At 45.2% G+C, this 25,336-nt stretch overlaps 1 protein-coding gene and 1 long non-coding RNA gene across 7 annotated transcripts in view; one reads left to right on the top strand and one right to left on the bottom strand.

Annotated features, from left to right (window-relative positions):
- Window positions 1-22,641, bottom strand: part of FNDC3B (fibronectin type III domain containing 3B) — a 301,656-nt gene extending 279,015 nt beyond the window's left edge. For 2 of the 3 annotated variants that reach the window (XM_075861617.1, XM_075861618.1), the window contains exon 1: window positions 22,487-22,641. The gene's annotated coding sequence lies outside the window, so the exon portion shown is untranslated. Of the gene's footprint in view, window positions 1-22,085; window positions 22,248-22,486 lie in introns of those variants that run through there. The other variant, XM_075861619.1, reaches the window with a different exon arrangement.
- A 60-nt stretch (window positions 22,642-22,701) lies between these two features.
- Window positions 22,702-25,336, top strand: part of LOC142759454 (uncharacterized) — a 118,666-nt gene continuing 116,031 nt past the window's right edge. For 3 of the 4 annotated variants that reach the window (XR_012883138.1, XR_012883137.1, XR_012883135.1), the window contains exon 1: window positions 22,702-22,918. This is a non-coding gene — a long non-coding RNA (uncharacterized LOC142759454). The remainder of the gene's footprint in view (window positions 22,919-25,336) is intronic. The other variant, XR_012883136.1, reaches the window with a different exon arrangement.

Raw genomic sequence — 25,336 nt, 5'->3', positions numbered from 1 at the left:
CTGGACTGGGGTTGTTCTAGCTATAGTATGTCATTAAAGAGCATTCACGAGCAGATGTCCTCTGTTCTTACATTTATCACCTATCCACTGGATAGGTGAAGAACCTTTTCAGCTGGAATGCTCCTTGAAGCCAATGAAGTATGGTGCTCGATAGAGCTCAGTCATTTTATCACTTGGAGTGTGTAGGGGGGGGGGGGTGCATCTCTCGGAATGTTATCGTGCACATACCATTTGAGTCATTGAAATAAAAGGAGGGGTGATGTAAAACGTTAAATTCCACCTGTAAACAAAGTAAACAACACAAAACTAGGCTATAGCAACTTACATTTCCTATCTGTAATATTTATTGGTGATCGCTATAAATAAAAAAATTAATGGACTTACATTAATAAAGGCAATTGTTTTTTTGCTTTCCATCCTTGTTGCTATATGAAAGAGGTATTCCCAAAATCATAAATCACCTATCCACAGGACCCCCACCAATAGTCAGCATTGGGTTTTGAACCCTCAGATCCTCCTCAATGCACTCCACCCACAGTGAGGAGGAACTTAAATTCAGCAGTGTTCTAGCATGCGCCAGCCACCCCATCTCATTCTATGAGAATGACGGAAACAGCCGAGCGCCATACTCAGCCGTTTGTCATTCCCATAGACTTTGAATGGAGCGTCAGCATGCATATGCTCGACAGCCACGTCATTTGATGTGCTCCTCACTGCGGTTGAGCAGTGGAGGAGGATCTGGGGTTTCGGGAAACCCATTCTCACGATCAGGAGGGGTCTTAGCAGTGGGGCCCCCAGCAATCAGAAAATAAGCACCTATCCTGTGGATAGTTGGTAATTGATCATTTTGGTTTATACCAAAATAAATTTCATACAGAACATTCTCAAGGGTGCAATGCAAGCGACAGTCGGTCTATACAACTAGAAACAGTGAAACAGAGATAGTGCCTAAGCCCAGTAAACAGTAATGGAAAATACATTCTAAAATAATATTGAACAAAAGTTAACATTAAGCATGAACGGGTAGACAGGACACACAAAATGGGGGGGGGGGGGCTCACTTGGGGCAACAGAGTGTAAGCTCCTACCATTATAAGAGACACTTCGGGAAAGGAAGATGTGTAGCCATGCCATGGCCCCAAAGTTCATTCAAAGGGATTTAACTTTTCCCGTGTCAGGGCAGCAAGTTTTTTGTTAATCATGTAATAAGTTTAGCAGGTACTAAATTAAGAGAAATGAAGGGTTTTCTGCTTCCAAGCTTGTGCTATAGATTGTTTAGCAGCCAAGAAATAAAATAAATAAAATTAGTTTTTGCCTGCTAAGGGCACCACCCTCAATAGACTTATTAACTAGGTCTTCCTATGGGTTACTACTACCCCACGAGAACCCAGTAATGCTACTAATAAGAAAATATACCTACGGAAAAAAAAACTTGAGACTTTGGGACACGTCTACCAGGTGTGGTACACATCACCTGGCGAGGAAGACCCCTTAAAAGCAATTGAGGGATATCCTGGGACAGCACGAACAATCCTAGGAGGGGATTAGAGACTGTATTAATGGAGCCATTTGAATATTTTCTTTTCTTACACCAGATACTAGTAATGTCGAAGTGAAGGCTGCATTATACATTGTGTTTCAAGTAGATTTACAACATTTGGTGGCGAGAAGATTGCTTGACAAGCCATTATTGGGGGTATAGTATAAGAAAGAGGTCGTTAAAGATGGCTGTAAACAAATAATGACAAAGCTTTCCTCAGTACAAGGCAACAACGTTTTACGAGGGCGGCTTGATTTTATTGCTCACGAAGAGATTACAGGTTGCTTGCTGAACTGACTTGGCTCTCCTCAGCTGGGTCACATCGTTTGAACATACTAAAACATTTCCTGCCTTCCATATAAAGTCTCTTAACAGACTTCGATGCCGCCTTAACTCATTTGGGAAGTTATTACGTTTACAATGTGTTGTGATCAGTCAGAAATTGTAAAAACTTCTATAAAGCCGAAGGGTTTAATACCAATGTTTTACTTCTCACTAGACTTCTAATCCGGGAATGGTGCTTAATAACATACATGTACTGGACTATTTCTTCAAACGTTAAAATAAACATGTAAAATTAATGTGAAAGTCAAAACAATTAATTTTTTTTTTTAAATGAACATACGGGGCCTTCACGATTTCGCTATATTACGTTAAGTTCACCAGCTTATTGGCGGGCCAAACACTATCAAAAGTGGCATCATTTTAGCCAATGCCCAAGTTAAAGTTCCGCTAATTTATTGACGTATGTCGCAACAAATTTATGTCAGCATGGGCTTGGTTTGATAAATGTCACTGGCATAAACCTTACAATCGCTAAAATCACAGCGCTTTCTATGCCATGGTCTGCGCAAAGTAGAGATGAAACTTCATTCCCAATAATAATTGTACAAGAAGAAAAACACAGATTCAGTATTTTATTGTGTGATAATAAGAACGACACTTATAGTTAATACCTGAACCAACGAAGAAGGAAATAAGTAGTGTACGTAGAGAATACAGCTGCAACAATATTGCTTGTTTGGAATCCCTTAAGAAAATAGACTCAGAACATCATGACAGATCGGAGGACAAAAATTTGCAATTTGAATTTGAATGGTTTCCTATATTTTCTTTATTCTAACTTTTTGTGTTATTGTGACTTCCTTAATGAGTCTATAAAGTTGTACAGCTGCAATAATGAAACGGCTTAGTGAATAACAGTTTTCCATGGCCTTGTATTCATTCCGTCTTAAAAAAGTAGTAAGCTTGTTAAAAGGAATAAAAATATATGAAATGAACTCTACTAAAGAAACATCTAATAATAGTCACTATAGGAGATCTATTCTACTCAAGTTAAACTGCATCCATATCCGAGTAATAACATATACACATTCCTGCCAGTAACTAGGACTAGGGTGCAAACATAGCCATTGACTCATAGCTTTTCCTGCGCTCCTTCATCCTACTTGTCACTTTGGACAAGCTTCACAAAAGAGACATGTTAATAGTTACATGAATATATCCCAAAATTCCAAGATCACAATTCATTGCTGTTCAAACAGAAATTTTCCATAAAAATCAGAGCTGCAGCATAAACCACGACAGTAAGCGTGGCCTTCAACAAAGGCAAAAGGATACAGCAGCCCACGCGTGTTTATTATCTCGTCGATCTAGCAGAATGAGCTCCCACACATCATCTGGTGTTGTTGGATTGCACTCAACCCAATGACCTTATATAAAAGTCAAATCATATTTCTATATTGAAAAAAACACCCATAAAATGTAGGTGGACATTATTATCCAGCAGGTAGAACAATTGAGAAACTCTACAGTTTCTTGTAAAAGCTTCCAATACAAGACACAATGGAGCATATTTATCAATGCTACTGCTTACAGTCATTTAATAGAAACATTACTGCCAGTGGATAAAAATCTGTCCTGGTCATGTAATGTACACACAGGTGCATGGCATGTTACAGTTACAGTACAGTTCTCATCGCTCTATTGTAATGAACTGTGCACCTATGTGTCCATCACGTGGCCAGGACAGATTATTTTTTCTGCTCGAAGTAAACAATGAAGGTTTTTATTGACTGACAGCAAGCAGAGATCTTGAGAAACAGATACAGAGAGTATTTTGGAAAATAGTATAACTTTTCATTATACAACAAAGCAGCTTTATATTATGAAACCGTAATATCCTTTTAATTGGAAGGTTTGTTTACTATGGCATTTGCCCAGCCAGGCTATACAGCAGTGCCAGTGGCTTGGGGAAAACATGTGGCTCATAGAGTCGGTGTCGCTCACGAGTTGTTGCAGCTTTAGAAACCTTGATGCACCAAGGACAGCAAGCTTGTTATAGCATTACTAAAATTTGGCATCAGGGCTATTGTTGGGTTCACACTAGTGTTCTTTGTAGGATGCTTTTTGTCTGACAGTTTGTTTTTTTTAAAGTGGATTTTGCTCTTTGTTCTGGCTTATACAGGGGGTCCTGAGCGGGGGACACTCCACTTTGACTTCCATGTGCCCTAATAGGGCATATCGATAGGGTTTTTCTTAATGAGACAACACTTTAATTTCTTTGAGACACAAATTATTGATACCAAAGTGCATTAGGTTGCATCAGACTTCACTAGTTTGGTCATCAGGTTTTTTTTGTTTTTAGAAAATCCGTGTTTTTTTTTACATTTAAAATTAAAGAGGTATGGCATCATAGAGTGTGAGCCGCACCTATCTCCAGAATAGGGGATCACCCGACCTCCATCTCGCCTGGTGAGGCAGAGAATGAATGGAGAGGCAGCTGTGCATGTGCGCATCTCCCGCCCTTCTGTTCAATGAGAGTAAGGGTATGTGCACACACACTAATTACGTCCGTAATTGACGGACGTATTTCGCCCGGAAGACCCGGACCGAACACACTGCAGGGGGCCGGGCTCCTAGCATCATAGTTATGTACGATGCTAGGAGTCCCTGCCTCTCTGCAGGACGACTGTCCCGTACTGAAAACATGATTACAGTACGGGACAGTTGTCCTGCAGCGAGGCAGGGACTCCTAGCATCGTACATAAGTATGATGCTAGGAGCCCGGCTCCCTGCACTGCGTTCGGTCCGGTACTTGCGGCCGAATTACGTCCGTCAATTACGGACGTAATTAGTGTGTGTGCACATACCCTTAGGGTATGTTCACACGCAGTAGAAAAATACGTCTGAAATTACAGAGCTGTTTTCGCCTGAAAACAGCTCCTGATTTTCAGACTTTTTTTTTTTAACAACTCGCGTTTTTCGCTGCGTATTTTACGGACGTTATTGGAGCTGTTTTTCAATGGAGTCAATGAAAAACGACTCCAAAAACGTCCCAAGAAATGACATGCACTTCCTTGACGCAGGCGTCTTTTTACGCGCCATCTTTTGACAGTGACGCGTAAAATTACACCTCGTGGGAACAGAACATCGTAAAACCCATTGAAAGCAATGGGCAGATGTTTTTAGGCGTCTTGGAGCCGTTCTTTTAAAGCGTATCTCTAGTCGTAAAATACCCAAATTACGTATGAAAACAGTGCGTGTGAACATACCCTTAGGAATAAAGCGGAGCAAGCAGGCTCGACTGTTCCCATAACTCCTATAGGAATAAATGAAAAAAGCCGAGTCGCCACTTCTCTATTCATTTGCCGTCCCCCAGGTGGGATGGAAGTCAGGTGAACCCGTTCTGAAAATAGGTGTGGGTCCCAGAACTTGGAGCTGCATTTATTAGGCTTTTATACTTAAAGAGGCTCTGTCACCACATTATAAGTGCCCTATCTTCTACATAATGTGATCGGCGCTATAATGTAGGTGACAGCAGTGTTTTTTATTTAGAAAACCGATCATTTTTGACAGAGTTATGACCTATTTTAGCTTTATGCTAATGAGTTTCTTAATGGACAACTGGGCGTGTTTTACTTTTTGACCAAGTGGCCATTGTAAAGAGAAGTGTATGACGCTGACCAATCAGTGACCAGTCAGCGACCAATCAGCGTCATACACTTCTCTCCATTCATTTATTCTGCACATAGTGATCTTACTAGAACACCATGTGCAGCCACATACACACACTATAAGGGTATGTGCACACGATAACGTCAATTACGGCTGAAATTACGGAGCTGTTTTCAGGAGAAAACAGCTCCTGCATTTCAGACGTAATTGCTCGTACTCGCGTTTTGCGAGGTGTCAATTACGGACGTAATTTGGAGCCGTTCTTCAATGGATTCAATGAAAAACTGCTCCAATTACGTCCCAAGAAGTGTCCGGCACTTCTTTGACGAGGCTGTTATTTTACGCGCCGTCTTTTGACTGCGACGCGTAAAATTACAGGTCGTCGGCACAGTACATCGGCAAACCCATTGAAATGAATGGGCAGATGTTCGCCGACGTATTTGAGCCGTGTTTTCAGGCGTAACGCCTCCATTACGCCTGGAAATAGGTCGTGTGAACCCAGCCTAACGTTACTCAAGTGTCCTGACAGTGAATATACATTACCTCCAGCCAGGACGTGATGTCTATTCAGAATCCTGACACTTCTGTAGCATCTGTGAGATTTACAGCAAGGCAAGTATAATCTCGCGAGATTACGATGTAACCTGTCATTTAAAACGAGATTAAGTTTGCCTTGGTGTAAATCTCAAACAGACGCTACAGAAGTGTCAGGATTCTAAATAGACATCACGTCCTGGCTGGAGGTAATGTATATTCACTGTCATGACACTTAAGTAACGTTATAGTGTCTTTATGTGGCTGCACATCGCAATATAGCTATATCGCTATGTGCTGTGTAAATTAATGGGGAGAAGTGTATGACGCTGATTGGTAACTGATTGGTCAGCTTCATACACTTCTCTCCACAACGCCCACTTGGTCAAAAAGTAAAACACGCCCAGTTGTCCATTAAACCCTTCCCGCACCTTGACGTAACTGCACGTCAATGTGTGCAGTAAGTTTGCGCACCTTGACGTGCAGTTACGTCTGTGCTTTGACAGTTAACCGCCGCGCGGCGCTTCACCGCAGCGGCGGTTAACTGTGCAGGGTGTCTGCCCTGCATTCCCAGTAGCCGATCAGCGGCCCATCGCCGCTGATTTCGGCAGTTAACCCCTTCGATGCGGTCAATTCCGATCCCCACATCGAAGGATTTTAGCGCCGATCGGCAGCCCCCACGTGAAATCACGGGGGCTGGCGATGGTACCCATGGCAACCGGACGCCAGAAAATGGCTTTCGGGCTGCCATGTACAGAAGCCTATGAGGTCGTCTAGGCTTCCTGTCAGTGTGACTGTTACGTCACAATGACAGTTAGAATACATTACACTACGTAGGTAGTGTAATGTACTCTAGCAGCGATCAAAGCTGCAAGTCTAAGTGTCCCCTAGTGGGACAAGTGAAAAAAGTAAAAAAAAAGAATAAAAATGTTTTAAAAAAAGTGTAAAAATAAAGGTTAAGTGACATAAACAAGAACTGCTTTTTTTCCTATAATAAGTCTTTTATTACACATATTGGGTATCACCGCGTTCGTAACGACCCCAACTATAAAACTATAATATTATTTTACCCGCACGGTGAACACTGCAAAAAAAATAAACGAAAAACAATGCGAGAATCCCTATTTTTTGGTCACCACCCCTCCCAAAATATACAATAAAAAGTGATCAAAAAGTCGCATGTACGCCAAAATAGTACCGATAGAAATTACAACCCGTCCCGCAAAAAACAAGTCCTTACACAGCTTTACAAAACTCACGGACTGTCTGCATGCCCCCCCCATAGACTTACATAGATCCGTACGACACGCGTGAAAATCACGCGCGTAGCATGGACGTATATCACGCTCGTGTAAATGAGGCATAAAGCTGATATATAGGTCATAACTCTAAAATGATCATTTTTCTAAATAAAAAACACTGCTGTAATCTACATTACAGCGCCGATCACATCATGTACGATATAGGCCACTTATAATGTGGTGACAGAGCATCTTTAAATTGTGAATACCCCTTTCATTTCAATGGGTGATGGATTGAAGAAGCAGATGGAAACCGATGCAAGTTTATGTCAATTTGTCAATTAGTTTACATCAGTTGCAGAACAAAAATGAGAGTATGGACCAGAAGAGGCTGGACGCAGCCTGCAGGGCTTAAGGGGAAGCCTCCATGACCTCACTGGTAGGGAAAGGGTTAATAGGTAGGGGAGAGTTGGAGGGAGAGTTAGGAGGAGGTGGAGGAGGGACAAGGAGGAGTCAGGGGGCCGTTGCTGAGCTTCCCGCTGTTTGCGGCATTGAGCCGGAAGCAGCGGGAGGAGTAACACAGGGAGAGACAAGCTCCCCGTTGCCCGCGCTCGCTCAGTATGGCAGAGGCAGGGTTGTTAGAGCAGCTGCGTGCTGCTGCTGTGCACCACGGTCCCGGATGGCTGGAGGAGACCGTGGCTGCATTAGCAAGGATCCCGGACGCCGTGTTGCCACGTCAGGCACGGCGTTCGGGGTCTGTTGCAGGAGACAGGCTCCCCTCCCCCGGCCCCCTTCCTAGCATGGCGGTGGGGGGGGAGTCGGCAACAACTGCTCCTGTCCGGAGCAGGCAGAGAGCGTTGCCGGGGGTGACGGCGATGCAGGCCGGGTCGACTCGTCCCTCCCGGCGGTCTCGACCTCCAGAGCGCCTCAGTCCTGAGGCAGTCCCGCGGACACGGCGTCGCAGAGGGAGCCCGATCTCGGACGCTGCAGGCCAGGCAGCTGGGGGAACCGCCCCTTCCCAGGCCCTGCGACCTGGCAGGAATCCCAAGCCGCGACGGGGTCCGGCGGTGAGCAGGGAGTCGCAGGCCGGGCTCCCTGTCACCCCTCCACCGTCGGATGGAAGATTTGGAGGACGAGGTACGGCCGCCCCGCCTGGTGATGTTCCGGCCAGGGGGCAGGCTTCTTCAGGATCATCGAGACGGACGCCTAGATCTGCAGCGACGTTGAGGCAACAGGTCCAGTCGGAAGTCTGGGTTCCATCGGTCGGGCGGCAGGTTGCCGGCCCATCAGTCAGCGCTTCATCATCTCCGATCCGAAGATGTCGGTGGGATGGCCAGTCGTCTGCGAGAGAGGAGCTGGAGGAAGGTGAACTGTATCGTCGAGGTCAGGATGGTCCGGCTGACGGGAACACAGCGCCTGTGCGGCCCGGTGAGTGTGTAACTCCATCATTGTCATATCCAGCGATTTTTATGTCGGGTGTCGGCGGGGGGGCTGCTAGCGTCGCATCGGTGGCCGGTAGTGGCGCGGGCGGGCGCGATGGCGCGGGTCTGGCAGATTTAGTGGGTTGCTTGAGGGAGCTGGTCAGGCGCCTAGACAGGGCGGCGGCGCCGGTAGCTACGGAAGTGTCCCCGGCGGTAGTGTGGGAGGGCCCCAGGGACGTGGGATTGGTACAGGCGCGGCCCGTGCTGGCGGTTAGGGAGGCGTCGCGGTGTCGGTACAGACCGAGGCACAAAAGGATGGCGATCGGGTGCGTATTGATGACCGTGCTCGGGGCGAGGTGTACGTTTGTTTCGAAAGTCCGTTGGGGGCGCATTTAAAGCAGGAGGTGCGCGAGCGGATCTGGAAGGACGAATATGTTGAGATTTTTTCTCTCTTGCCGCTCGCTAAATTTAATTTGGATAAGAGCAAGCGGGACGAGAGTAAAAAGGACGAGGAGGAACGGCGGCGGTATAGGCTTATCCCGCAGACGTTCGTTAATTGGTCGCAGGCGTTCGCCATATTGGCTAGTGTGATAGGGGAAAAGGCGCCGGAAAATTGCTCGGCGTTGTTTTGTTATTTTGATGCCATTGGGGAGGCTCATAGGGCGTATGGGGGTCAGGCGTGGCTGCGATACGATGAGCAATTCCGTCAGCGGAAAGCGGTTCGGCCGGCGATTCGGTGGGACCAGAAGGATATTGCTCTCTGGTTACGGGTTACGGCTCCGGTTAGGCAGTCCTTTCCCGGGAGCGGCGGCCAGGGAGGCCAGTCTAGTCAGGTTGGACAAAGCGGCGGGGGAAAGGCGGGTTTTTGCTGGCAATTTAATGAAGGCCAGTGTAAGTTCGGGGCCACGTGCAAGTTCAAGCACGTGTGTTCCGAGTGTAATGGTGCATCATACGGGGCGGCAAAATGTCTGCGAAAAAAGAGGTCAGGGAACCAGCCCTCCGCGGCTGGTCAAGGGGGTGTCGCCGGTGAGGGTGGAAAAGATGGCCCCTTATCTAAATGAGTATCCGGATAGGGCGGCGGCTAAGTTGCTTTACGAAGGGTTTCGTGTTGGTTTTGTTATTCCTCCGCCTCCTTATGAGGTTCCGGTTACGCGGAGGAATTTAAAAATCGGCTTACTTGCATGCAAAAGTCGTGTCGGAAAAGTTGTTAAAAGAAGTTTCGTTGGGCCGCATGTCGGGGCCGTTTGTTGAGTCGCCTGTAAAATATTTAGTTGTGTCCCCGTTGGGTATTGTCCCTAAACGCGAGCCCGGAAAATTTCGTTTGATTCAACATTTATCGTATCCCAAGGGTTCGTCGGTAAATGACGGGATTGATCACGAGTTGTGCTCCGTAGTCTATACCTCATTCGATAAGGCGGTGGGTTTAGTGCGGGCTGCGGGTCCAGGTGCGCTGCTAGCAAAAACCGACATCGAGGCGGCGTTCAGGTTGTTGCCAGTTCATCCGGAAAGCCAACGGCTGTTGGGTTGTTTTTGGAATGGGGCTTTTTACGTGGATCGGTGCCTTCCGATGGGGTGTTCCCTTTCTTGTGCATACTTTGAGGCGTTTAGTAGCTTCGTGGAGTGGGTAACGAGGGGAGTATCCGGGGTCGACTCGTTGATCCATTACTTAGATGATTTTTTGTGCGTTGGCCCGGGGGGTTCGCCGGTTTGCGGTAATTTGCTTCATACACTACAGAAGGTGGCGAGGGATTTTGGGATTCCTTTGGCGCCGGAAAAAACGGAGGGCCCGGTAGCGACGATTTGTTTTTTGGGTATTGAAATAGACTCGGTGGCAATGGAGTGTCGTCTCCCTGCGGATAAGTTGGGTGCTTTGAGGCTAGAGGTACGGCGGGCTTGTAGACTGAAAAAAATGACGCTGCGGGAGCTTCAGTCGCTGCTGGGGAAGTTGAATTTCGCCTTCCGGATTATGCCGATGGGGAGGGTGTTTGGTAGGAGGTTGGCGCTCGCTATGGATGGCCCCAGCGCGGGATACGAGTGATTTGAATATTTTTACGGATGCGGCTGGGGCGGGCGGTTTTGGAGCGTGGTGCGCAGGTCAATGGCCGGCTAGTTGGGTGTCCAGTGGACTCACGCGGAATCTGACCCTGCTCGAGCTGTTTCCCATCGTGGTGGCGGCTACCATTTGGGGGGACAGGCTCAGGGATAAGAAGGTCAGTTTTTACTGCGACAACATGGGGGTGGGGCTGGCCATTAATAACATCACGGTGTCCTCTCCTCCGGTAGTTCAATTGTTGCGACATTTAGTGTTGGTGTGTTTGTCGTTGAACGCGTGGGTGGTGGCGGTGCAGGTCCCGGGAGTACGGAATTGTATCGCTGATGCTCTTTCTCGCTCGCAGTTGGACCGGTTTCGGCAATTGGCACCGGGAGCGGATCGTCTCGGTTTGGCTTGTCCGGATCATCTTTGGGATCTGGTATCGGTCCCGTAGAACAACTGTTACAAAGGTCTTTGGCGCGCACGACGTGGAGTGCTTATGCTGCTTCTTGGAGGCAGTGGGAGGAGTGGGTAAGAGAGTTGGGTGACGTCAATACGGATAGAGACAGGTTGGTGGCACTTTTGTACTGGCTTGGCATTTAGAATAGGTGAGTGGGTGTCGCCAAGTACCAAACAGGCAGGGGGGCTGAGATCTGGGGAGGTGAGCCTATTCGCAGATCGGCTGGAGGTATGGTTGCGTCGGTCAAAAACTGACCAAGTAGGGAAGGGTAAACTGATAGTTTTGTTCGCCCTCCCGGGGTCGGTTATGTGCCCAGTAGAGTGCATGGGGGGTTTTACGCCAAAAAGGGGGTCTCCAGATTTGCCTTTGTTACGTCATGTGGACGGGTCGTTTTTGTCCAGGTTTCAGTTTGGAGCTGTATTTAAAAAAATGTTTGACGGCGGTTGGGGTTGCGGCAGGCTCATATTCATCTCATTCCTTCAGGATTGGCGCAGCAACAGAAGCGGGGCGCTGGGGGTTGGATGATGAGGGGGTGCGGCGTATTGGTCGTTGGGAGTCCAACAGGTTTAAGTCCTATGTCCGCCCCATATGTTATGAGGTTTGTGGGTAACGCTTTTAAAGTGTTGTATGGTGGTGCCTAACTGTTTTCCGTTTCAGATTCGCCTCCGTGTTTGGTGTGGTTGATGGGTCATTCTTACGTGCACTGGGGGGCTTTGAGGGCAGAAGTCCGCCCGGATGGTCGCCAGTTGCGCATTCCGCGACAGGATGCGGTTGTGCATTGGCTGGGATTTAGAGGTATGTCGTGGAGCAGGGTGTTGGCGGAATTCCAGACGTATGCCCGGCTCGATAGGGTTCCGGAGGTCTTAGTGTTGCACGTGGGTGGGAATGACTTAGGAGCCCGCCCCTTTCGTGAGTTGGTGCGGGATATCAAACACGATATGTTGTGTTTGTGGGTTTCTTATCCCAAGTTGGTGATAGTGTGGTCGGACATAGTCCCGAGGAAACATTGGCGGTTGGCTAGGTCAGTGGAGAGAGTCAATAAGGCTCGCATTAAAGTTAATCGGGCGGTGTCCCGTTTCGTAGCAAAAAACGGGGGCATTTGTGTGCGGCACAGGGATTTGGAGTCAGGAGTGGGGAACTTCTGGAGGAGTGATGGGGTTCATCTGACCGAGGTTGGCATTGATCTTTGGAGCTTGGCGATAGCAGAAGGAATAGAAAGGGCGGTGGTGGTGTGGCGGAACTCACAGGCTTAAGGTGGTCAAGGCCTGTTTCGCTGTGGCGGGGGGAGTCCTTGAGGCCAGTCAGTACAAAATGGTGGGGGGGTCGCATCGGGGGTATGCGTCCCCCAAAAAAGGTACATGGTTGAAGACTTCATCGGGTGTTATCCCTTTGAAGTGGACTTCTAGTGGTCGGTATATCACTTGAGGGCTTCATCGGGTGTTATCCCTTTGAAGTGGACTTCTAGTGGTTGGAGCCATCTGCTGAGGTGAACGGTGCTTCCGAGCTGGTTTACGGCTGGAGGTAATTGGTGGTTTGCAGATGGCTAACTCGGTGTGTTCTTAAAAAAGGAATATCTGAAAGGGCTTCAAGGACTTCCTCTGCTCGGGTTAATGTTAACGTTAAAATTGTTATTTACGATTCTGACCCATGTTGGGTCATGTGAATTATTAGGAGGAATTCTCTGGTGGATTCCTAACTAGTTATCCGAATGTTTCGGATTTAAATTGTTTTTATAAAACTGTGAAATTAATAAACGGCTGCTGTGGCCATTTCACATCCAACCTCGGTGTCACGTGTCTTTCCTAAAGGTGGGGGTGGAGGGATAAGATGGGTAAGGGAAGGTTCATTAACACACGACTCTACTTAGGCAGGTCATGGACTTTATCATTGGAAATTGACATCAGGCTAAGAACCATATAACTAATAAATATCATCGGCACATCTTATGGGCGCTGCTGCACAGGTGTCTTCTCATCACTTGCTGACAGTAGCACACACGCAGCAGAGACATCACACAGCAGAAGCCACTCTGACACAGTCTGCAGCTGATTGGACAGTGTCAGAGCTGACTATCACGCCTTTCCATGTCTAGAAACGCCACTCTGACAGTACAGGGGCTAATTTACATATTGGACGCCAATTATAGACGGCACCGATATCTCCAGAACGGCTAAGGCCCAGTTTACACTGAGTTTTATTGCAGGCAGAAAATTCTGCCTGTAAAAATCAGCTCCGGTTTTTTATTTTTAAGTGGTTTTGCACCAGAGGCGTTTTTTTCCACTTTTTTTTACCTCCGTCTTCAACAGACAAAGGAAAAAAAACACAAGCGGTTCTTGCCATAAAATGCATCAAAAAACGCTGCGGTCGTTGGCTGCATTTTTTTCCATCTCCCATTGATTTCAAATGGGGTTTTTGAGGCGGAAAACGCCTTTTTTCCACGCGAGCGTTTTTTCCCGCTGGCGGGAAAAAACTCCTCCACCTCACTATGAAATCAATGGGAGGCAATTTCGGATGTTTCTTGCTGCGGTTTCCGCGGCAAAAAAACCTCAGTGTGAACAGGGTCTTAACACAGCTAATTCAGTGCTCCAAGGGCTGTGCAGCAGTGCCTGTAAGATGGTGCACAGGTCTGGGGTAGTGAAAGGTTCTCCTTAATGCCCGAATAATATATTTTCTCAGTTTGAATTTAAAATTGCCTAATTTAGAAAAACAATTTTCCAAATACCTTTTTTGGGCTAGATTCATATACAGGGATTTGCTGCGTTTTCGTACTTTTTTGGTGGCACTTTTTCATGCGGTCAAATATTACATTAAAGTCTATTGTAAAATATCAAATACACAGCATGCAACTGCGTTTTGGATTGTGGCATTTTTGAGGCAATGTTGTGGGTCAGTGGCGTTTTGTTTCCAAATGCAGCATGCTCTGGGTAGGGCGTTTTTATGGCATTTTCCCCCCCTAGGCGTCTTTATAGGACTTCAAAAACTCCATAAAAAAAATTAATAAATGTACAAAATTACACTAAATGAAAAACGCCAAAAAAAATGCACGTTACATTTAAAAAAACACTACCGTTTTTAGAAGCGTGTGTTGATGCAGTTTAACCCCTTCCCGATATTCGCCGTATATATACGGCGCACGCCGGGTGGGGGAATATGGAGCGGGCTCACTGACTGAGCCCGCTCCATAGAGCGAGTGTGTCAGCTGTATGTTACAGCCAACACTTCCGGGTAACGAGCGTGATCCCGTTCGAGAGCGATCCCGCTTGTTTAACCCGTTAAATGCCGCTTTCAATAGCAATCGCGCCATTTAAATTACTAAAAACAGGTGGGCGACCCTCTGTAACGTCCCAAAGGCCCCCTCCCCGCGGCGAGATCCGGGGGAGCCGTAGGTTGGCACGGCTGCCTGGGGGCCTGACGAAGTCCCCCAGGTCCGCCATCTTTGTACTCCTATGAAGCTCTGCCTCCGGCAGGGCTTTATAGGAGACGGTCAGAAACGCGATATACTGCAGTACATTAGTATTCGTGCAAGCGATCTAACGTTCGCTGGTTAAAGTCCCCTAGGGGGACAAGTAAAAAAAAAAAACTGTAAAATAAAGGTTTTTTTAACAAATAAAAAAAATAAATTACAAATTAAAAGCTCAAAAAAACAAACAAAAAAAAAACCACCTTTTCCCATTTTCCCTCAAGCACAATGTAAAAAAATGAAAAAGCTAACATAACTGGTATCGGCGCGTCCGTAAAAGTCTGAACTATTACAATATCATTTAGTGCGCACGGTGAATGCCGTAAAAAATTAAAAACATCAGAATTGCTGATTTTTGGTCCCTTCTCCCACAAAAAATGATCACGTACCCCAAAATGGTACCAATATAAACTGCAGCTCGCCCCGCAAAAAATAAGCCCTCACACTGCTAAATCGACAGAAAAATAAAACCGTTACGGCTCTCAATATGTGGTGACAAAACGCAAATTTTATTTTTAACAGTTTTTTCCTTGTAAAAGTAGTAAAACAAAGAAAACCTATATAAATTTAGTGTCGCTGTGATCGTATTGACCCGCAGAATAAAGTTAACATGCCGTTTTTACCGTACGGTGAACGCCGTAAAAACAAAACCACCCAAAAGGTTGAGGAATCGCAGTTTTTTTCATATTCCACGCCACATATATTTTTTTTCTCATTTCCCACTACATTATATGGTACAAAAAAACAGTGCTGTGAAAATCTACAACTCGTCCCGCAAAAAAACAAGCCCTCATACGGCAATATTGATGGAAAAATAAAAGAGTTAAATTGGCAGAAAAATTCAGTGTGTGAAGGAAGCTTAAGGAAATTCTAAGGTAGTAGAGGGGGTTGTTTATCAGCCAGAGTATGGGTATGTTCACACGCTTAGCAAAAAACTTGGAAAATCGCTCCTGACATCAGTTTTTTAATTAACTAGCGTTTTTGGAGCTGTTTTTCTATAGAGTCATTGAAAAGTGGCTCCAAAAATGGCTCAATAAGTGACATGCACTTCTTTTTCACGGGTTTTTTTTTTTTAACGCGGCCAAAACAGCTATGGATTCCATTCTGGTGGTCTTGTGAACATTATCCTAAATGTACATTGTGTACATTATCCCTGCGTTATGGGGGGGGCCAAAATAATCAAACTTTCCATGCTCTTAACTTGCTGCTGATGCTAGTCATGGCGGAGTTGGGTCCCATTACAAGTTTTTCAGTGGGAGAAATAATTCAATGCCCAATGCAGCTCTGCTACATCATTAGGGTATGTTCACAAGCTTAGCAAAAAACGTCTGTATTCAAGGGAAAACCGCTCCTGATTTTCAGACTTTTTTTTAATCAAACTCGCGTTTTCGCTGAGTTTTTTTTAAGGCCGTTTTTGGAGCTGTTTTTTCTAGAGAGTCAATGAAAAACTGCTCCAAAAACGGCTCAAGAAGTGAAACGCACTTTTTCGCGGGCGTTATTTTTAAAAACGGCCCTGTAAAAAAATGCCCTGTCGAAACAGAACGCCGTTATTCCCATTGAAATCAATGGGCAGACGTTTGGAGGTGTTCTGCTACCGATTTTTCATCCGTTTAGAGCCCGAAAATAAACACCGTGTGAACATGCCCTTAAGAGCAGCTACAAAGGAGTCTATAACTATGGAGGACTCCGCATGTTAGTGCATTAAAAAAAAAGAAAGAAAAAACAGTATTGCTTATAATGGGAACTATGCAATGCTTCCTTTCCACTGCGGTAGCCGTTATGCTGTTGTTGGGACCCCAGCAGCAAGACACACGGATAAGCCAATGGTTAAGGGTACCTTTCTAACAAAAACAAAAAAACTATCGTCCACAGTGGACAACTCCTTTAATATCACTGCATATAATATTTAAATGTGTTAATCAAAATAAAATAAATTAGAAACCTCTTCTATAAAAACTATATAATGAATAAAATCAATGGTCTTCGTCGCTTCTGCAACTCATATTTAGCTTTAAATTCCACTTACATTTTTTGTATGCACAATCCCAATTGTTAATCCATATAGTAAACGTTACATGACAAGAAATGAAATGGGTTTTATTCATCCTCTGTGAAACGTTAACATTTTGATAATACACGAGTTTTAATCACAAAATAAAAGTCAAATGAGGACATACAGGGGAAAACTGCAGAAAAAAAAAAAAAAAAGAATGTTGGAGTTGTAAGATATTAATGACATAGGAGTTCTTGGCCATACAATAGTGGGGGAGAGCCAGGGAACAATCAAGGCATTGCTCCGATGTTAGTTGGTAAACATTAAACTTTTACAAAAAAAAAAACCCCCAAAAAACTTGGTATAAATGCATGCAAGTACTGAAACTTTACCGACTTATCAAACAATAGATCTATAGAATAAAACACCTTAAGAAACGAACAACAGATGTCGGAGACGACTATTCCAGACCGTACATTTACTCGTTTCCATAAAACAGTATTTATAACATACATTATTAACCTTACATACGGAAAGACTTTGTTAATATGGCAGACCACACAGCGATGTGTAAAGCAGCAAACAAATGAAAATATAAGCTCAAGTTCAAAGGGCAGTTTGGTGCAATTGTTGATAATCTTTTTACCCACTCCTTGTTAAACAAAAAAAAAAAAAAAAAAAAACTGCAACATGTGAACCTGGCCTTAATGCCATATGCAACATAAAGACAATCTAAAATAGTCCAAAACTAGTTTTAAGGGATAGCTTGAATCTCATGACAACACCTAGGTAAGCCTATATTCCGACGAACGTGTGCGAAATTGGCTGCAAAAAACATCAGTTTTTCACATCCGATTCGCACCCGTGCGGTAACAGTTTTCACGGATCTCTCACAGACTCGAGTCTATAGAGGGATCTATAAAAACGTACTAAAACAGGACATCTTTTTTCACAGGCCCTTCGCATGGTCCATTAAAACAGCCGTGTGAACAGTCCTATAGAACATGCAGCTGTGCGACGGCTGTTAAACAAACGGCCGTCAAACAGACTATATATACACACACATCTGTCTGAATAAGCCCCAAGTACATTAAAACAGGCCACCATGCCACAAAGACTCCTGCACATGAGGATGCTATATAATGTACCGGACTCACCGCTAGAAGCACAGAAAGTGTTTTTCAGGGGTATACTGCGTAACATACAGCATCGGAAATGGAATGCTGCTATATTTTCTATGCAGATGTCGAATAAAAAAACCCTCTATATGCCACAGTAGGTAAATATGGCAGCACGCATGCACCCATTGATTTGTACTGCTGCTGTATTCAGGATCAATGCGATTTAGATCTCAAATAGGGCGTGGAAACCCTGCGTAGACATGCAGAAAATACATTTTGCTGCAGGGAAGACCTGATCCGCGGCAAAAAAAAAAAAAGCACGTGTTAAACAAAACTATTACACCAGATATGACACTTTGCATAGCAATAGCAGATCCTATATATATATTTAAAAAAATAAAAAATAAAAAAAGTGTGACGGGGCATGCAGCAGATTTTCATATAAACACAAATGTCCACCCGGCTTATTTTCAGCCATTTTTTCGGCCCGTAAACGGCAGAAAAATCAGAAGCAGAACGCCTCCAAACATCTGCCCATTGATTTCAATGGGAAAAAAGGCGTTCTGATCCGACAGCATTTTTTTGCAGGGCCGTTTTTAAAAAGTGTCACTTATTGAGCCGTTTTTGGAGCAGTTTTTCATTGACTCTATAGAAAAACAGCTCCAAAAACGGCCTTAAAAAAAACTCAAGTTTGATTTAAAAAAACGTCTGAAAATCAGGAGCGGTTTTCCCTTGAATACAGACGTTTTTTGCTAAGCTTGTGAACATACCCTAATGATGTAGCAGAGCTGCATTGGGCATTGAATTATTTCCCTCACTGAAAAACTTGTAATGGGACCCAACTCCGCCATGACTAGCATCAGCAGCAAGTTAAGAGCATGGAAAGCTTGATTATTTTGGCCCCCCCAATAACACAGGGATAATGTACATTTAGGATAATGTTCACAAGACCATCAGAATGGAATCCATAGCGCAGTCGACTGCAAAATTGTTTTAGCAAAAAAAATAAAAAATGGAAACCTAATGGAACGGAGATAAACGGAAACCATTTGCAACGCAAGCATTAACATTGAAATCAATGGTAATGCGAACGGAAGCTATGGCGTCCGTTTGCCTTTCCGTTGATGGGTTCCCATCAACTGAAACCGAACTCTGATGTGAACAGGCCCTAATAGAGGACAGTGAAGGGTTTGTAACACGTGCTCTGCCAGCGGTGACTGGGCTCCCCCTCCTGCATTGGTTATATACAGTAAAATCAGTAATGGAAAACAGTGAGATCCACAGCCAAAAATATCAGGCAACATATTGGTTTATTTTTTTCTTTAAAAACCACGTAACATCACATGACCAGACTATACAGACCACACGGAATCTTTTTGGAGTTCATCATGAGTACTTCTCTATTCAGCTTACATTCGCCATAATCATGACATGGGACAAAAACAACATTGCATACATATAGGAGAAAATAATTTTCATAAATAAGCAAACCGACCATTCTGCAAACGACTCATTTTAGCCACTGCGGACTATGGGGTGACATCCTCAACAAAGACCACCAGAACCAAAAGGCAATAACGTGCAGATGGTATATTTTGTATAAATGGTGTATATTGCATAAACACAAACAATCATAAAACTACAGAAACATTACACAAACAAAAACTTTTGCAGGGTTTTATAATCAACAAATAAATTAAAACTAAATTAAACATTTAATCCAGAATCATAACATATTGACATTTCTAAGGAAGAATACTGAACCCTACTGGATAGGAAACAAACACCGCCATAGGCAGCCTCAGTCTGCCCCATAAAATAGCAGGCCTGTCATTTACAATATCTGTGGAGTTGATGGTCAGCTACATTAAAGATGGTACACGAGTATTCCATCCTGCAGACATTCCTTCCTGTAGGGGGCGCATTACAGCTGTATACTTATCTTCTGCAAAAACTTTACCTACATACAAGTTTTCTATTGTAGCAATGACAAATGCCCAGAATACGAATAAATGTGTGAAAGTTTGAGTTCTGCAGCATAACTCAAATACACAGGAAACAGGCATTGTTTAAAAATATTTAATGATCACATGTACTGATGTTCTGCAATAAATATGATGAGAGGTCATAGACTATTTCAAGAGCTCAGATCACACTGAATCAATGGTCTTTCGGTCCTTTAAATGTACACCACTGAAATAGACATTTTAATTTAAAAAAAAAGTGTGTTTGGTGCAACTTTCTAAATACTTCTTATTAAAAATTATTTTTACTTTTTGAGATACAGCTGCTGCTTTGTATACAGAGCAGTTGCACCTTGCGCTGAGACCTGAATCCATCAGGACAGCAAGCACTGACAGGTTCAGCTACAGCGGGTCCTGCGTGTGTCTCCGACATGCAGTAATCCACCAGTTATCGATCACATCCAAGTTATGAAATTATATGAGATCGATAACAGCTCGATTCTGGGTGTCTCGGACCCTGAACCTGTCAGTGCCGCTGACCTGTCACATACAGCTTTCACCGCTAGATACAGCAGCTCTGTATTACAGTATACAAAGCAGCAGCTGTATCTCCAAAAAATAATTTTTAATAAGTATTTAGAAAGTTGCACCAAACACACCGATAGACATTTTTATTATAAAAAAAAACCAAAACAAACGATTTCAAAAAGGTGTAAATAGCGTTTAAGTTATAGTCCATAGTGAAAGGTAGACACCAAATTGCAGCGTCATCGCAGGACCAACATTAAATTCCTGGTACACACTACTGAACGTGTGAGATTACGGTCGTATGATCGCACTCTACTAGATATCACCTCTGTAGTTTAGACAAAGCAAACTATAGCACCACATCATAACTGGTCAGTTACATAGCCCACTTACGCTAAATGTGACTTTTTATCAAAAAGGAACATTCACAGACTGAATTGGCAATCACTTGTAAGATATTTATGGCATTGCAGATATTGAAGAACTCTAAAGTCTCAACTAGCCCAACTCCTAGTTCAGTGACCGCTGGAGAGTCACCAGTTGTCAATGGCAAATAATAAGGAGATAGATAGATAGATAGATGACTAAAAGAAGGTCTTATTATAAGTAACACCATAAATTACTTTTTAGAAGTGTCATTGTGGAATTATATACGACATTCCTTCAATGAGCAACAAGAAGCTTCTCCAAGACACCAGAAGCGCAGATTCCCTGTAATATACGTATGGATAAGTGGCAGCAGTGATTCACCATGGTGTGCCTCAATTTCTCCAATGTGCCCCCTGGATCCAGACATTTGCACTGTCTTTCCAGATAGCTGGAGGCTTCAGATTCTTTATGGGTTTCTTTTTTTTCTAGGAGGAGCTTTGCCTTCACCTGAGTGACATCTGGCAATACTGTGTGCCAGACAGTACGTGCTGCACAAGAAGCTTCCCTCATCTCCAGCCTCTTCTCTGGCTCTGCCTCAGGCCATACATTTCTTCTGCTCTTCGATTTGTTTTCCCACCAGTCTTCCCAAAGGTTAATTGCAACTATTGACAGGGCAGAAATGTCATCCCTGCTATTGCTCAGGCCAATGGATATGACTGCAACCAACTTCAAGACAAGTTCTGCAACATCTGTACCCAGCTCCACTCAGTACAATGGGAGCCAACCATACAGACAGCAGCAACTAATGACAGCCAACAAGAACCCAACTGTGGAATGCAACATACTAGTGATGGATCACATCTAGACACAAATAATGCACATATGGGCCACAAACAACACATTTCTGTACCTTACCACCAATAAAGCGCTCATATAATAAATATTGTCTATAGAACCTAAAGGATTGGATAAAATAGGATATATTGTTCTTAAAAGGTTTACATTTACATCGATCTCTAATCAGAAGAGTTGTGACATACATGTTGCAATCGCATGACTTGTGAACGATGCCACACAAACCACTGATGGATTTTTCTGCCTGCATGAAAAGATTTGTTACATCACAAAATATCATTTTAATCTGAAAACATGTCTATGGTAGTTTTCCTCTCCTGCCACCCATTCAGTGCTGGTGTAAGCCTCTGAACAGTCAGGGCATTATGGGGATGACCCAACACTAGGACTACTATTAGAGTTAAATCCCCAGCCCGGTGAGAGTGTGTGCAGAGCTCAGGGAGACTTGGCAGGGAGCGCAAAATAAGCGATCCACAGCCAGATGGAAGAGAGTCAGAAGACTGCAGAGAGACACAGGGATCAGGCAGACAGAGCCTTCCTGGAATGCTAGGATATGATGGAGGGAGCTCCCACCCTTCTTCCCCAGTCACCCAGCATACACGATCCTCACAAGAACACGTCATGAAGCGGCTCCGTTATCACAACGTTACACGGTCCTTCCCTGTCACAAGTTCAGGATTCTCCTCCAGCCTGTGCCCCGGAGACTAGGGAGCGGGCGTCACTGACAAGACATTACAGCCTGGCACAGGAATGAGTGGGATGCTGAGCACTGGCCGTCACATCCCGGGGCAATGGAACACTGGCACCAGCCCACAACAGTCATGTGCCCCGATGCCAAGCTGCGCAGTGCCATGCTGAAGACCTAGCGGATCTACATTACAGCGGAGCTCTGGAAACTTTTTATTGCATTGTGTTATCAGTCAGGAAAGCAGCAGCAGAAGTAGTAGCGGTAGTGAAGCGCACACAGGGATAGGTGTGTACAAAGGCAGCGAGCTGGAGCGGATCTTTTACCTTAAGTAGCGCTGAAATGGGGGGGTTTGGACAGCAGGTCGCTCGACGTGCGCAGCTACTCCAGTAATCCCTGCCAGCATGAGACCTATGAGAGGCAGTGAGGGGCCTCCCAGTCCCCGGCTGCTCAAGGAGCGACCTCCACACCAGGCCACGCCCCTCCAGCGTGTGATTGGCCCGGGGACTGTGCTCAGCCGCGCACTCTGCTGCAGACCAGACCACGCCCAGTCACGGCTCTGTTCTGGGAGGCATGGGTTAATGCGCTGTGAGGGGTGACACCGGAGATGTCTGAGGTGTGAGGAGAATCCGTCCAAATATTCCCGCCATGCACCTTCCCTGTGACACCTGCAGACCCGAATCCTTATCGTTTGTGTATGAGGCTGGTGAACAATGAAGATGGCTGAGGTGGTTCAACAAAAGCTCCTATCGGTGCAGGTTACTCCTCATTTCAGCACCGTTCACACAGTGTCTCTTTGCACGCTGATTTCTACGCTTTTTGATCTCTAAAAATTTGTCTTCGATGATTTTTCATGCGCTGAAACTAAATCAGTAGTGATAAAAAAAAAAATTGGCTTGTCGTATCTCAATGCAAAAGCAGCAGCGAAATTTCACATTGAAAACAATTAGGAATATATATTAACCCCTTCAGGACTGAGCCTGTTTTGGCCATGTGGCACAGCCAATTGTTTCAAATCTGACGTGTCACTTCGTGGTAATAACTTTGGAATGCTTTTACCTATCCAAGTGATTCTGAGATTGTTTTCTCGTGACATATTGTATGTTAGTGGAAAAATTTGGTCGATAAATTCAATATTTATTAGTGAAAAACACCAAAATTTAGAGACAATTTGCAAAAATGTGCAATTTTCTAAATGTAAATGGTTCTGCTTGTAAGGCCTGATTTACACGAGCGTGTGCATTTTGCGCACGCAAAAAAACACCGCGTTTTGCGTGCGCAAAAGGTACTTGACAGCTCCGTGTGTCATCAGTGTATGATGCGCGGTTGCGTGATTTTCGCGCAGCCGCCATCATAGAGATGAGGCTAGTCGACGTCAGTCACTGTCCAGGGTGCTGAAAGAGTTAACTGTTCGGCAGGAACTCTTTCAGCACCCTCGACAGTGAATTCCGATCACAATATAGAGCAACCTGTAAATAAAAAAAAGACGTTCATACTTACCAAGAACTTCCTGCTTCCTCCAGTCCGGTTTCCCGGCCGTTGCCTTGGTGACGCGTCCCTCTCTTGACATCCGGCCCCACCTCCCTGGATGACGCGGCAGTCCATGTGACCGCTGCAGCCTGTGATTGGCTGCAGCCTGTGCTTGGCCTGTGATTGGCTGCAGCTGTCACACTTGGACTGAATTGTCATCCCGGGAGGTCAGACTGGAGGAAGAAGCCGGGAGTTATCGGTAAGTCAGAACTTCTTTTTTTTTTTACACGTTCATGTATATTGTGATCGGAAGTCACTGTCCAGGGTCCTAAACCAGTTTAACTCTTTCAGCACCCTGGACAGTGACTGTCTCCTGACGTCGCGTACCGGAAATTTTTTTGCCGGGTTCGGTCAAAACGAGTTCGGCCAAACCCGGTGAAGTTCGGTTCGCTCATCTCTAAATTCTGACACGTGGTGCTTTTCTGTTTACATTCAGAGTTTGACAGCTCTTGCGCGAATCACGCAGTTCGCACGGAAGTGCTTCCGTGCGACCTTCGTGGTTTTCACGCACCCATTGACTTCAATGGGTGCGTGATGCGCGAAAAACGCAGAAATTTAGAACATGCCGTGAGTTTTTTTCAGCGCACTCACGCTGAGCAAAACTCACGGACTGTCTGCATGCCCCCATAGACTTGTATAGGTCCGTGCGACCCGCGTGAAAAGCACGCGCGTCGCACGGACGTATATCACGTTCGTGTAAATGAGGCCTAAGACAGATAGTAATACCACACAAAATAGTCACTAGTTACCATCCCCCATATGTCTACTTTAGATTGGCATCATTTTTTGAACATTATTTTATTTTTCTATGACGTAACAAGGCTTAGAACTTTAGCAGCAATTTCTCACATTTTCAAGAAAATTTCAAAAGGCTAATTTTTCAGGGACCAGTTCAGTTCTGAAGTGACTTTGAGGTCCTTATATATTAGAAAGTCACTATAAACAGTGGCGGATTATCATATGGGCGGTTCGGGCGGCCGCCCGGGTCCCGAGACTCCCAGGGGGCCCATGGCACATCATCTTATAAATCTATTCAGCGCGCTAGCGCTGCTAACTGCCGAAGATGAGGAGGAGCAGGGAATTGGCCAGGAAAGGGGTAGGACACGCCTCCCTGACAAGTGCGGGCCGCGGCCATTGAGTAACAGAACAGCGACGGACGGCTGTTCTGTTACTCCAAAGCAGCAAGAGAAGAGCAGGGCGGGCAGTCACCGGCGCTGAGGTCAGTACAGGCTTATCCTCCTGCCCAACTGGTTCCCGACCGCTGGCTGTATTTTTACGGCCAGCGGTCAGGGACGGGTCCTTAAAACCCGAGCCATAGACTTTCTACGGCTCGGGTTTTAACTTGCTGCCTGCGCGATCGGGCAGCTGAATGTCGGGTCTCCGGCTGTCAGTGACTGCCGGGGACCCTGAGGAGAAGACAGAAGCAGCTTTCGCTGCTTCTGTCTTCTCTGATCTCTTTTACACAGCGCTCAATGAACGCTGTGTAAAGGAATAGCGGCAGCGCCGCTGTCACTATTCCTCCCGGTGATCATGTGACTGGTCACATGATCGCCGGGTGCTGTTAGTGGCAGACTGTTGCTGGGTCTTACTAGACCCAGCACAGCCCCATCAGTGACAATCGTCACTATGAGAGGGCTGATTTCCCC

The sequence above is a fragment of the Rhinoderma darwinii genome, chromosome 4 (genome assembly GCF_050947455.1).
Source record: "Rhinoderma darwinii isolate aRhiDar2 chromosome 4, aRhiDar2.hap1, whole genome shotgun sequence".
Taxonomy (NCBI): domain Eukaryota; kingdom Metazoa; phylum Chordata; class Amphibia; order Anura; family Rhinodermatidae; genus Rhinoderma; species Rhinoderma darwinii.
This window is presented reverse-complemented; position numbering and strand designations above follow the sequence as displayed.